Source organism: Triticum dicoccoides, chromosome 2B, assembly GCF_002162155.2.
Source record: "Triticum dicoccoides isolate Atlit2015 ecotype Zavitan chromosome 2B, WEW_v2.0, whole genome shotgun sequence".
Classification (NCBI taxonomy): domain Eukaryota; kingdom Viridiplantae; phylum Streptophyta; class Magnoliopsida; order Poales; family Poaceae; genus Triticum; species Triticum dicoccoides.
The window spans coordinates 182,266,192-182,279,597 of record NC_041383.1 but is presented as its reverse complement, the minus strand read 5'-3'; positions in this window follow the sequence as shown (position 1 = coordinate 182,279,597).

The following is a 13,406-nucleotide window of genomic DNA, read 5'->3' as shown; positions in this document are numbered from 1 at the left end:
AGCAAATGCATCTGGCAGGTTATTTGCAATGTGTTGCAAATCTATAATCCTCTGAACTTCAGTTTTAGATTCTTTAGTACGTGGATCTAAGGACTGGATGCCTGTTACATTCCAATCGATTTCCTGGCATTCTTTGTGGTTTGATTCTCCCCCTAATGTCGGGAAATGGTCCTCATCAAAAATAGAATCAGCATAGCGGGCAGTAAATAGGTCCCCTGTAAGAGGTTCAAGATATTTTATAATTGACGGAGAATTATAACCCACATAGATCCCTAGTTTTCTGTGGGCGCCCATGGTTGTACGTTGCGGTGGTGATATCGGTACATATACTGCGCAACCGAATTTTCGCAGATGGGAAATACTTGGCTGAGTGCCACGTACTATCTGTATCGGGGAGGTTGTATGATATGCAGTTGGTTTGATTTGTATTAGATCGGCGACGTGTAATACCGCATGTGCCCAACAAGATGCTGGTAAATTACAATTCTGTAATAGGGGTCGAGCAACTAATTTTACTCTTTTGATGAGAGATTCAGCCAAACCATTTTGAGTATGAACATATGGCACATAATGTTCTAAATGAATGCCCATAGCCATGCAATAGTCATTGAATGCACGTGAAGAAAATTCAACGGCATTATCCATTCGAATTGTTTTTATCCTATTTTCAGGATGATTTGCTCTTAATTTGATAATTTGAGCAATTATCTTGGCAAAAGCATGATTTCGTGTGGACAATAGACACACATGTGACCATCTAGTAGATGCATCTATGAGTACCATGAAATATCTAAAAGGTCCCAATAGTGGTTGAATTGGACCACATATATCTCCTTGAATGCGTTCAAGAAAATTAAGTGACTCATTTTTTACTTTAAGATAAGATGGTCTTATAATTAATTTCCCAGTTGCACATGAAGTGCACACAAAATCTGATGATTTAGGGAAGTTTTTAGTTGGAAGGCTGTGATCAATAGAATTGTCAATAATTTTTCCCATCATCCCTATGCCAGGATGACCTAGGCGATCATGCCAAGTCTTGAATTTATCAAGGTCTTGAAAAATTATTTTGTACCCAACATGTGGAACGGGTTTTGTATAACTGTAATATAATCCAGATGAAGCGAGGGGAATTTCTCAAGAGTTTGTTTCTGAGACCCAGTACTCTTTGTTAAAAGTAAATATTCAGAATTATTTTTAGAAATTGTTTCTAGATGGAAATTATTTGATCTGAGGTCTTTGAAACTTAGAAGGGTGCGTGTAGATTCAGGATACAAGAGTGCATCCTCAATTACAATTGTAGTACCCATAGGTAGAACGAGTGTGGCTCGTCCTGAACAAATAATCGAGGCATCGCGACCGGCGATGGTCATAATATTCCCTTTTCTCTTAGTTAGAGTTTGGAAATATTTTATTTCCCTTAATATTGTGTTAGTGGTACAACTGTCCACCAAACATAATTCTTCTTCCATTGGATTATTTTCCCGTAAAATCTATATAGAGTGAGAGAATATTTTAGCATGAAATTTTATTCATTACTCACATATAAATACATACAAAGTATTCATATTACAGTTACAAATATAAATATGACATTGTGTGTGAATTACATATATGATTGGTCCGTAGGACTTTATTCTACTCAGGGTTATACAAATTATAACTTCCATTATTACAATAAAATAGCTAATAACATCAAATGAGTGATGTGGAGATTATATGAGATCTCCGTATGCGTCTTGGGTGTATTCCACCATCATGTTGTCGACATCAAGAAGATCTTCATCCTTCTTCCTTGTTTCCTGGGGAGCGCTTTGAGAGGTGCTAGCTTCAAGGTTCTCTTCTTGTTGTAAAGCATTGAAGTAAGCTTCTGCTTTTCCATGAACTTGTTTGCCTTTCCCGGTGGATTTGAGATATAAATCCGCTAGATGCTTGGGAGTTCGGCATTTGCTAGTACGATGGTTAGTACATCCACACCTTTGACAAATCTCGGAGTTGGTGTTTCGGTCATTTTTCTTGAAGTGACCTTTACCTTTAGATTGACCAAAGCTTTTCTGCTTGTTGTTCCTTTTCCACTTTCCATTGAATTTCGAGAAATTCTTTTTGTTGCCCCCATACTTTTTAGTAAACTGAGTGTTAGCATGTGCTTCAGGGAGTGGCATTGAGCCTGTTGGGCGTGTCTGATGATTCTTCATGAGAAGTTCATCATGTTTCTCAGCCTGAAGTAAAGTGTATATGAGCTCAGAATACTTTTTGTATTTTTGTTGACGGTATTGCTGTTGTAGTACTCTCATTGAGGGGTGGAAAGTGCACAAGGTCTTCTCAATAAGGTCTTCTTTGGAAATTGCTTGATTGCAAAACCTTAGTTTTGAGTTAACCTTGTGAACTGCAGAGTTATATGCTGCCACAGATTTGAAATCTTGGAACCTTATGAGGGACCATTCTCTCTGTGCTTCTGGCAGCATAACTGCTCTTTGTTGGTCATATCTCTCCTTGAGAGAGTTCCACAAAACTAGTGGATCTTCTTCCATCAAATATTCCGACTTTAAGTCCGGATGGAGATGGTGCCTTAAGAAACTTAAAGCGGTATATTTGGTTGCCGTGGGGATTTCTCCGGCGCCTTCAATGGGTGTGATGATGGTGGAACCGAGTTTACGACTTTCAAGGGCTATCTTTGCATCCATAGCCCATGGTAAATAGTTACTACCATCTAGTTCAAGTTCATGAAATTCTCTGTTCATGACGCCAGCCATTTCCTGCATGGTATTATCATGCATAATTTTAGTTTTACTATGAGAGTAAAATATAAGTACAACAAATGCTTCGAAGAAGCAAAATTTTCAAGTATAGATGCTTTATACTTATATGTGTAGACCTCATTTTATGTATATGGCACTTTGAAGATAGTCACCATTGCGGTGTAGATCTCACAATAATGTAGAGCATAATCTGGTTTTGACCAGTAGATGTTCATATGTCCATTACCTTGTGTCACACTACATTTTACAAAAACACTTTGAAGGTAGTCATCTGTCAAAATACTAGATGTAGACCTTACAACAAGAGTGGATAGTCTGCAATTTGATGCAGTAGATCACACAATTACCTTGTGATTTGCAAGTATAAAATTCGAGGTAGTCACATCAATTTTGTATATTTGGGAGAGCACTTGAAGATAGTCATTTTGCCAAAATAGAAAAGGCAAAATGTAGATCTTTCAACGATGAGGGTAATCTGCAAAGTGCAGTAGATGCCTCATCTGCCTTGTGATCCCAAATTTTGAATTGTAAAATAAAATTGTTGCAGTTAAGAATTACATATTCTAAAAAAATGCTGAAGCAATCATATAGAATATGTACACATAGTCTGAGACTTTATGTTAGACGATACATAGTCTAAATATTCACACTTATAATATAGTACTGAATATGATAAGCAGAGGTTCTTAATACAATAAAATACTACTCTCAAATAGAAAGAACAAGCTGCTGTACAATATATACACTATGGCTATTTCCTGTTGGAAATGACACAGCGCCAGCAGCCATTTATTGGATTTCTTGGCCTGTAGGCCTGTTTGGTGAGAACGTACGTGACTTGGGCTGGCCCATGCACCGACAGAGAGAAGGATAATGATAGCACGCACGAGGGTTTCCCACACAGCGCCGCTTCTCCCGTTCCCCACTTCTGTGCTCGATCTGGCACAACACCTCACCACACCGTCTCTTCCCTGCTCATGGCGTCGTCGTCAAGGGAGGCGGGGTGTGCCCCGCATCTCCGCACGGCCCCCGCCGCTGCTGCACGCCCCGGGGGCGCCGGTGAGGCCGAGGGCCGTCGGCGACCACGCGCCCCGGACGGCTGCGCGGTTTTGCGCCATGGCCGCGGCGAACTGCCGCAGTATCCGACGCGCCTCTGGTGGAGGCGTGGGAGGGAGGGGTGGCGCTGGAGGCAGGGGTGGTGTCGCCGGTGATGAATGAGGCGGCGGCGGCGTCGACGACGAGCCCTATCCTTCCATCTTCTCTTCTTCTTCCTTGATGGCCATGTTCAGATCGGGGACGGTGGAGTAGGCGTGGACTTCCACTGCTGCCGGCGTCGGAGATGGGAGATCCGGGAAGGACCGTATCCAGGAGGGAAGAAGTGCTCCGGCAGTTCATCCAACGGCGTCGGTGACGGCAGCCGCAGTTGTGCGCCCGTACGCGTTGGGCACGGTCCAAACTCGTGCTGCAGGCAGTACGGGGGCAGCGGTGGCGGCGCGAGTTCACAAGGGAACATCTCCTCTTCTCCGAGAAATGGCGCCGATGGCCCTGCAAGCAACCACTCCATCAGAGGGATGGAGAAGACAGTTGGTATAGTCGCGTGTCCGACGTACTCGTTGGCGACTGCCGGAGCCGAAGGCCCGGCCTGGTGCATTGCAGGTATCTCTCCATTTGTAGCAGTGGTCGTGGCGGAAGGCCCAGCCTGGTGCACAGGGTGGTTGCCATGGCATGCATATCCACGGCGGCGGTTCTGGCGGTGGTTCCCGGCGAAGAAGCGGCGACATGGGCCGCTCCTTACACCAAGGCCATGACGGCGACGTGCGGCACGGTCGCGAGGAGTGCAGGAAAGGCGACGGCTCTCTCTTTGGATAAAGCGAGCGAAAGCAAAAGCCGCTGATGACAGGTTTCTCCCTGCCATGACCTACCTTTTCTTGTCCTTCCCGGTGATGGCTCTATCTCTCTTTCGGTAGAGCAGTGCTGATAATGTATAAAGATAAAAGTGATTGTACGAATGATCTGATGCTTTAATCACATATTTATACAAGATTTGGGACGCCTAATAACCGCTAACTACGTTTCCTAACGACGATTCGCTAAAGCTGCTTCGTTGATGTCGGTTCTCAACAGTCTTCCTCCTCACTGCTCCCCCGCGCAGGACAGAAGAGGTAGGGGAGGGGCCGAGCTGCCGGTGACGTGGCGGCCCGCTCAGGCCACCTCCGGTCGAGCGGCAACCACCGGCGGCTGCGGCCTGGCCTCCCGCATCCATCCCGGAGGCTAGCAGGCGTCGGGGAGGTTCGAGGTCGCGGCAGCGCACGGTGATAGGAGGAGACAGGGGTGGATGGGCGGCGATGGCGCAGGCTGATCCGGCGGGCTCCGGCTGGTCTGAGGACACCGGCGGGATCAGAGAACCACGCCGTGTCCAGTGAGAGGAAGAATCGGCGCCGGGGAGGAGCAAAACGGAGGGGAGGCCACGGTGATGGAAGACTATAGAGAGCTTCGGGCGGAGGGGGCTCTCGGTGATGTGGGGTACTCCGGCAAGGGGCAAGGGGGTGGGGCGGCTGAGTGGAATGAGGGGAAGCTAGTGGAGGGCTTGGGAGGAGGAGAGGGGGCCTGCGGTGGCTGGAACGGAGATGAACTCCGGTGGTGGCTGCGGTGGCCGAAGAAGAAAATGGCGAGATTGGGCGACTCCGGTGGTCGAGGAGGCTTGGGGAGAGGCTGGGGAGGTGCGGAGGGGTTCGGTGGTCCTTATATAGGCGCGGAGGAGGGCTCTAGAGCTCACGGACGAGCTCCCGACCAAGCTTTAATGGCGGGTAGAGGCTGGACGTGGCATGGGCGTGGAGCTAGCGACTCATTTATGGCGAACGGCGACGAGGCAGAGGCGCAGGGCGATGCAGAGGCTCACGGGGCAGCTACTAGACATGGTTGGTGGTCAAGACGAGGAGGGAGGAGACGAGCAGAGTGGCAAGAACCAGCCAGAGCACGAAATGTGTGTGACGACATCGTGATCACCACGGGCTCTGGTGCAAATGGCGCATTCTGGCTGGGCCGACCATGTCTAGTGGAATGACCCTAGTGACCTTAGTATAAATTGGGAAACAAATCGCTCCAGAGGCAAAGAAGAGTTTTGCACTTAGCTCCAAAGTAAACCAGCAGTCGAGTGTTTGTGCTGTGCAGTGGGGACACCAGCTAGGTAACTCGGTAAATAATTTGTCCGAGAGGTTTAGGGTAAGAAGGACTTTCATCCTGGAGGTTTTGAGGGGAAATGGACCAAGATTTACTGCAGTTGCTTCACAACTGACCAAAATAGTCCAGAAACTAGATCATGATTGTGCACTCACATAGAGTGTCAACTTGCACTAAGATTGGGCAAAGCTTGATTATTTGTACATATGATGATGCTGTAAAAAGCTCATGCCAAATGGACAAGCCAAAATGGCACTTGCTTCACAAACATCATTTCTGTCCAGAAACTTGGAATAATTTTGGTGATCAAATGGCTTATTGAAATGATGCCAAATTGGGTGGACAGATGTTTTCTGGGTATAAGAATGATCTGATAATTTATCAGGATTTTTGAAGAAATATATAATGCACTTGCTTCACAACCTGAAAATATTGCCAGAATCAAAGATGTGCGCCTGTGCTCACATAGATGATTGTATAGGGCTGCAAATGGGTGGAGGGGATTAATAAGAAAACATTAAGGAGTGTGAAAAAGTTCAACTCATTTGGGTACTCCTAGCTAGTACTTCCTTCACAAAGCCTTCTGTCTGACAGAAACTTTGAAAATTCAATGAGCAAGATTGGCTAGGCAAATAAATTTGAACTTGTGCATGGGGAAATTATTTGGACATATAATCATGCCCAAAAAGATTGGGAGGCACTAGGAGAAATATAAATTACACTTCCTTCACAAAGTGCCATTCAGGGCAGAACGGAAGAATAATTATTGGGGAATTATTTTTGAACTGGCCAAGGCAATGTTTGGGCATATTTGAGCTATATATGACCCAAAGGAATTATGAAAATTATTTGGGAATTTTTGTATGGACAGAAATATAGGCTGCTTCACAACCTAGGGCAGATAGGGTTATTCCTTTAATGAAAAAGGAATTTTCCCTAGAAAAAAGATTTTAGGGTTTGGTCAAGGAGTGAAGGGACATGATCTTGGCAAGGTTTTGAGAATTATGAGCCACTTGGGAGGGGGAATGAGGATGATTTCCCAGGTGGCAAGGCCACGGAACCACTCCAAAAAGAAAAATAGAGCAAAAAAACCAAATAAATCAAAAGAAAAAGAAAAAGGGCCAAAATCCAAGCTGTTACAATGCCGGTGCACCCTAGGTTGTTGCGACTGCCAAAGATAACTTCATTATCACAGTGAAAGCTAGAAACATTGGTATCACCAAGGATAATATATTCCAACTGACAGAAAGTACGTAGATATACAGTCATGAACAAATCCTGTCATTAGCAGGTTTAACAGACTGAGAGTTAGCAGATCTAAATAGAACATGGGGCATAGAAAGTGATAGAAATAGCTACAATGACATCATCTAGAACAGAGGAAGCTAAGGCAGTTCACACCGTCAAAAAGTTTCAGCATCTGCGAACCTTGTATTGATTATTTTAAAACTACCGCTTTTTATAGCAAATTCAGAAACTATAGCATGCAATGCAAAAAATATATCAAAACTAGCACCTCGTCGGCCTCCTCTTGGCCGAAAAGGGCTTTCGGCCTTGCCTTGGCCGAAGAGGTGCGTACCTGGGCCGAAAAGGCCTTTTTGGTCAGTAGTAGGCCGAAAAGACCATTTTGGTCAGCAGTAGGCCGAAAAGTCCTTGGGCCCACCTTTTCACGTTAACGGTTGGCCGAAGCTACATGGCTCCACTCTTCGGCTTACGTTAGGCCGAAATGATTTCTTTTTTTAATTTTGGCTTATGAAGATTGTGCAACCATTGCCCATCTTAGACATTAAAAAAATATATTCGCGCAACCCTTTCCCCTCAATATTTTCCCACCAACTCTTTCCCTCCATATGTTCCCGCTACCCGTTTCCCGCCAACCCGTTCCCGCCAACCCTTTCCCGCCATACCGTAGTCATTCTTTCCTGCCATTTTCTCCTCTCTACCTATAAAACCCCCTCCACACGGAGGTGGATAAGCACTCCAGTGTAGTGTAGTCGAGATGTCCCATTATCCTTTCGATTGTAGTTTTCACCCTGGTATGAGCAGATGTCTTCTGAGGCTAGCCACAGATTTTAGGATGGACAATAGGATAGTTCCATGGAACGAACTCACCGGTAGTGACACCATAGTGAATGAGTTGGCTCACAAATTACGTAGGTCTAGGTGGCCTGAAAGGACCTATGAGGAGGTACGTAAAGAACTTCTTAGGTTGCATGAAAGGTGGAAGAAGGTAGTGGAGCCCAAGAGTGAAACTTTCAGAAGGAATGCAACAAAGAATCCATATTTATGGACTGACGACAGCGAGGACAAAGATGATATCTTCATGCTGCCGCTTCCAGGTTCTGCATCGTCGAAGGGCAAGAGTAGTGCCGCGTCGTCGAAGGGCAAGAATGCTGCATCAACGGAGGGCAAGAGGACCGCAACGTCGAAGGGCAAGAGGGTTGCACCAATGAAGGATGACGATGATGACTTCATGTAGTATGTAAGCTATATTTTTTAAGTTCAGCCGAACCATTTAATTCAGATGTACTTGTATCTTAATTATCAGTTGTAGTCTCTTTGAAAATGTAACTGTAATAACATCCCCAAACATAACAGGAGGACAATGCCGGAAAGCTTTGATGCATGATACGTCCATTTTGTATCATGTTTTCTTACTGTTATTTACAATGTTTTTATCCATAATAATGCTTTTTAGAGTAATTTTAATTCCTTTTCTCTCATAATTTGCAAGGTGCACACAAAGAGGGAGAATTCCGGCAGCTGGAAATCTGGACATGAAAAAGCTACGTCAGGCTACCTATTCTACACAACTCCAAACAAGCTGAGCCTTCAGGGAGAATTTTTATGGAATATTTAAGGAATATTGGAGCAAATAACTACCAGAGGAGGGCCACCAGGTGGGCACAACTCACCTGGGCGTGCCAGGGAGCCCAGGCGCGCCTGGTGGGTTGTGCCCTCCTCGGCCCACCTCTGGTGCCCATCTTCTGGTATATAAGTCATTTTGACCTAGAAAAAATAAGGGGAGTACATTCGGGACAAAGCGCCGTCGTCTCGAGAGAACTTCCCTCCCGGAGGGGGAAATCATCGTCATCATCATCACCAACAACTCTCCCATCTTGGGGAGGGCCATCTTCATCAACATCTTCACAGCACCAACTCCTCTCAAACCCTAGTTCATCTCTTGTGTTCAATCTTTGTATCAAAACTATAGATTGGTGCCCGTGGGTGACTAGTAGTGTTGATTACATCTTGTCGTTGATTACTATACGGTTTATTTGGTGGAAGATTATATGTTCAGATCCATTATGCTATTCAATACCCCTCTTATCTTGAGCATGTTTATCATTTGTGAGTATTTAATTTCATTCTTGAGGTCACGGGAGAAATCATGTTGCAAGTAATCATGTGAACTTGATATGTGTTCGATATTTTGATGGTATGCATGTTGCCATTCTCTTAGTGGTGTCATGTGAATGTTGACTACATGACACTTCACCATATTTGGGCCTAAGGGAATGCATTGTTGAGTAGTAAATAGATGGTGGGTTGCGAGAGTGACAGAAACTTAAACCCCAGTTTATGCACTATTCCGTAAGGGACCGATTGGATCCTAGAGTTTAATGCTATGGTTAGAATTTATTCTTAATACTTTTCTCGTAGTTGTGGATGCTTGCAGGAGGGTTAATCATAAGTAGGAGGTTTGTTCAAGTAAGAACAACACCTAAGCACCGGTCCACCCACATATCAAATTATCAAAGTAGCAAGCACAAATCAAACCAACATGATGAAAGTAACTAGATGAAATCCCCGTGTACCCTCAAGAACACTTTGCTTATCATAAGAAACCGTTTTGGCCTGTCCTATGCCTCAAAAGGATTGGGCTACCTTTCTGCACTTTTGTTACTACTATTTTTACTTGCTCGTTACAAATTATCTTGCTACCAAACTACTCCGCTACTTACAATTTTTGCACTTGCAGACATTACTTTGCTGAAAACCACTTGTCATTTCCTTCTGCTGCTCATTGGGTTCGACACTCTTACTTATCGAAAAGAGCTACAATTGACTCTATATACTTGTGGGTCATCAAGGCTATTTTCTGGCGCCGTTTCCGGGGAGCAAAGCGCCTTTGGTAAGTGGAATTCGGTAAGGAAACATTTATATAGTGTGCTAAATTTTTTTGTCACTTGTTACTATGGGAAACAATCCTTTGAGGGGTTTGTTCAGGGTATCTTCACCTCGTCCGGAACCACAATTAGTTACCCCTCAACCTACTGCACCTACTGAAAATATTGAATAAGAAATCCCTTCGGATATGATAGAACAACTGCTAGCTAATCCTTATGCAGGAGATGGAACTGAACATCCTGATATGCACTTGATACATGTGGAACAAATTTGTGGATTGTTTAAACTTGCAAGTTTACCCAGAGATGAAGTGATGAAAAAGGTTTTCCCTTTATCTTTGAAGGGAAAAGAATTGGCATGATATAGGCTATGCGATGATATTAGATCATGGAATTGGAATCGTTTGAAATTGGAGTTCCATCAAAAAAATTATCCTATGCATCTAGTTCATCCTGATCGGAATTATATATATAACTTTTGACCTCGTGAAGGAGAAAGTATCGCTCTAGCTTGGGGGAGGCTTAAGTCGGTGTAATATTCATGCCCCAATCATGAGCTCTCAAGAGAAATTATTATTCAGAATTTTTATGCTCGACTTTCTCGTAATGATCAAACCATGCTGGATACTTCTTATGTTGGTTCTTTTATGAAGAAAACTATTGAATTCCAGTGGGATCTTTTGGAAAGAATTAAACGCAACTCTAAAGATTGGGAACTTGACGAAGGTAAAGAGTCGAGTATAAAGCTTAAGTATGATTGTGTTAAACCTTTTAAGGATACCGATGCTTTTCAAAAGTTTAGCACTAAATATGGACTTGACTCTGAAATAGTAGCCTCTTTTTGTGAATCATTTGCTACTCATGTTGAACTTCCTAAAGAGAAGTGGGTTAAATATCACCCACCTATTAAAGAACCAGTACCAGTTAAAGAAGAAACTATACATTATAATGTTGATCCAGTTATTACTTCAGCTTATTTTGAGAAAGCACCTTTCCCTGTTAGGATAAAATAACATGCTAAAGTTTCAACGGTGGTTAACAAAAGCTATGTTAGAACAACTAAACATGATGAACAAATTAAAGTAGAACTTAGCATTGCTATGGTTAAAGATCTCTTGGAAGAACATATGGATGGGCATGTTATTTACTTCTGTGAAGAAGCTGCTAGAATTGTTAAACCCGAGGGGAAAGATAAACATAGACTAGTTGTTGGCATGCCTGTTGTTTCAATTAAAATAGGAGATGACTGTTATCATGGTTTATGTGACATGGGTGCTAGTGTGAGTGCCATTCCCCACTCCTTATATGAAGAAATTAGAGATGAAATAGCACTTGCTGAATTAGGAGACATAGATGTTACTATTAAACTTGCTAATAGAGATACTATATCACCAGTTGGGATTCTTAGAGATGTTAAAGTCTCGTGTGGGAAGATAAAATACCCTACTAATTTTCTTGTTCTTACCACCCCATAGGATAAATTTTGTCCCATTATATTTGGTAGACCTTTCTTGAACACCGTCAATGCTAGAATAGATTGTAAGAAACAAACTGTAGGTGTTAGATTTGGTGATGAATCTCATGAGTTTAGTTTTTCCAAGTTTAGTGGAAATCATCATGAAAAAGAATTGCCTAGTAAGGATGAATTAATTGGTCTTGCTTCTATTGTTGTGTGATACGTGCATTTTGCATCATGCTTTTATATCGATATTTATTACATTATGGGCTGTTGTTACACGTTATGTCACAATACTTATGCCTATTCTCTCTTATTTTACAAGGTTTACATGAAGAGGGAGAATGCCGGCAGCTGGGATTCTGGGCTGGAAAAGGAGCAAATATTGGAGACCTATTCTGCACAGCTCCAAAAGACTTGAAAGTCCACGAAAGTCATTTCAGAATTAATAATAAATATTGAGCGGAAGAAGTACCAGAGGGGGTCCACGCCCTGGCCACGAGGGTGGGGGGCGCGCCCCCTGCCTCGTGGGCCCCCTGGCAGCCCTCCAGTGGCCATCTTCTGCTCTTTGAAGTCTTTTACCCTGGAAAAAACCTAAGTAAGCTTATGGGACGAAACTCCGCCGCCATGAGGCGGAACCTTGGCAGAACCAATCTAGGGCTCTAGCGGAGCTGTTCTGCCGGGGAAACTTCCCTCCGGGAGGGGGAAATCATCACCATCGTCCTCACCGACGATCCTCTCATCAGGAGGGGGTCAATCTTCGTCAACATATTCACCAGCACCATATCCTCTCAAACCCTAGTTCATCTCTTGTATCCAATCTTTGTACCAAAACCTCAGATTGGTACCTGTGGGTTGCTAGTAGTGTTGATTACTCCTTGTAGTTGATGTTAGTTGGTTTATTTGGTGGAAGATCATATGTTCAGATCCTTAATGCATATTAATACCCCTCTGATTATGAACATGAATATGCTTTGTGAGTAGTTACGTTTGTTCCTGAGGACATGAGAGAAGTCTTGCTATTAGTAGTCATGTGAATTTGGTATTCGTTCGATATTTTGATGAGATGTATGTTGTCTCTCCTCTAGTGGTGTTATGTGAACGTCGACTACATGACACTTCACCATTAATTGGGCCTAGAGGAAGGCATTGGAAAGTAATAAGTAGATGATGGGTTGGTAGAGTGACAGAAGCTTAAACCTTAGTTTATGCGTTGCTTCGTAAGGGGCTGATTTGGATCCACTTGTTTCATGCTATGGTTAGGTTTACCTTAATACTTCTTTTATAGTTGCGGATGCTTGCAATTGGGGTTAATCATATGTGGGATGCTTGTCTAAGAAAGGACAGTACCCAAACAACGGTCCACTCACATATCAAATTATCAAAGTAACGAACGCGAATCATATGGACGTGATGAAAACTAGCTTGACGATAATTCCCATGTGTCCTTGGGAGCGCTTTTCTCTATATAAGAATTTGTCCAGGCTTGTCCTTTGCTATAAAAAGGATTGGGCTACCTTGCTGAACCTTATTTACTTTCATTGCTTGTTACCCGTTACAAATTACCTTATCACAAAACTATCTGTTACCGATAATTTCAGTGCTTGCAGAAAATACCTTATGAAAAACCGCTTGTCATTTCCTTCTGCTCCTCGTTGGGTTCGACACTCTTACTTATCGAAAGGACTAAGATAGATCCCCTACACTTGTGGGTCATGAAGACTCTTTTCTGGCGTCGTTGCCGGGAAGTGAAGCGCCTTTGGTAAATGGAACTTAATTGGTAAGGAAAAATTTATATAGTGTGCTGAAATTTACTGTCACTTGTTACTATGGAACATAATCCTTTGAGGGGCTTGTTCGGGGTATCTTCACCCCGACCAG